This window comes from Suillus fuscotomentosus (assembly GCF_016647785.1).
Source record: "Suillus fuscotomentosus strain FC203 chromosome Unknown F5891scaffold_217, whole genome shotgun sequence".
NCBI classification, from domain to species: Eukaryota; Fungi; Basidiomycota; class Agaricomycetes; order Boletales; family Suillaceae; genus Suillus; species Suillus fuscotomentosus.
In genome coordinates, this window is record NW_024539729.1 from 43926 (window position 1) to 44455 (window position 530).

A 530-nucleotide genomic window follows, 5' to 3' on the forward strand; every position below is an offset into this window, starting at 1 on the left:
CTGGGCAAGGAGAAGCGCGTTGTTGATGACACGGAGAAAATCAGATGCCGACTCAGCCCGAGACCCGGCTCTGTGGTGTTCGTGCCTCACACCTAGAGTCCCCATCCACGATGCCGCAAACATTAATTATCGTATACGTAGTAAGTTTGTCCCTGGTCTACGTACTTGCGTTTGGCAAAATCACAGCTTGAAGTGAGAAAAAGACACAAGACGCGACAGTCCGACCTGCCTGGCTCGAACAGGCGACCTCAAGATGATTTGTTTATCCATTACAGTCTCGCGCTCTTCCAACTGAGCTAAGGTCGGTTGATAGCCTTCGCGTTGTTTTAGTTATAATGAAGTGACGGCAGACACTCGTTAAGCCAAATATTTTGGCGCTTCAAAACTACCCAACTGCCAACTTGTCAGATGGGCAAACAGAACAAAGACGATATCCCCAACCCAAGCAGGGTTGGCAATCGCGATATTATCCAACGTCTCAACTTCCTCTACCAAGCTAGCGTTCTCCTCAATGTCATGACAGCTGGCCC

General features: G+C 49.2%; 1 non-coding gene across 1 annotated transcript; it reads right to left on the bottom strand.

Annotated features, from left to right (window-relative positions):
• Window positions 1-219: 219 nt before the first annotated feature.
• On the bottom strand, window positions 220-306 carry F5891DRAFT_t139. Its single transcript has one exon. It is a non-coding gene; the product is annotated as a tRNA-Tyr (tRNA).
• Window positions 307-530: the final 224 nt, after the last annotated feature.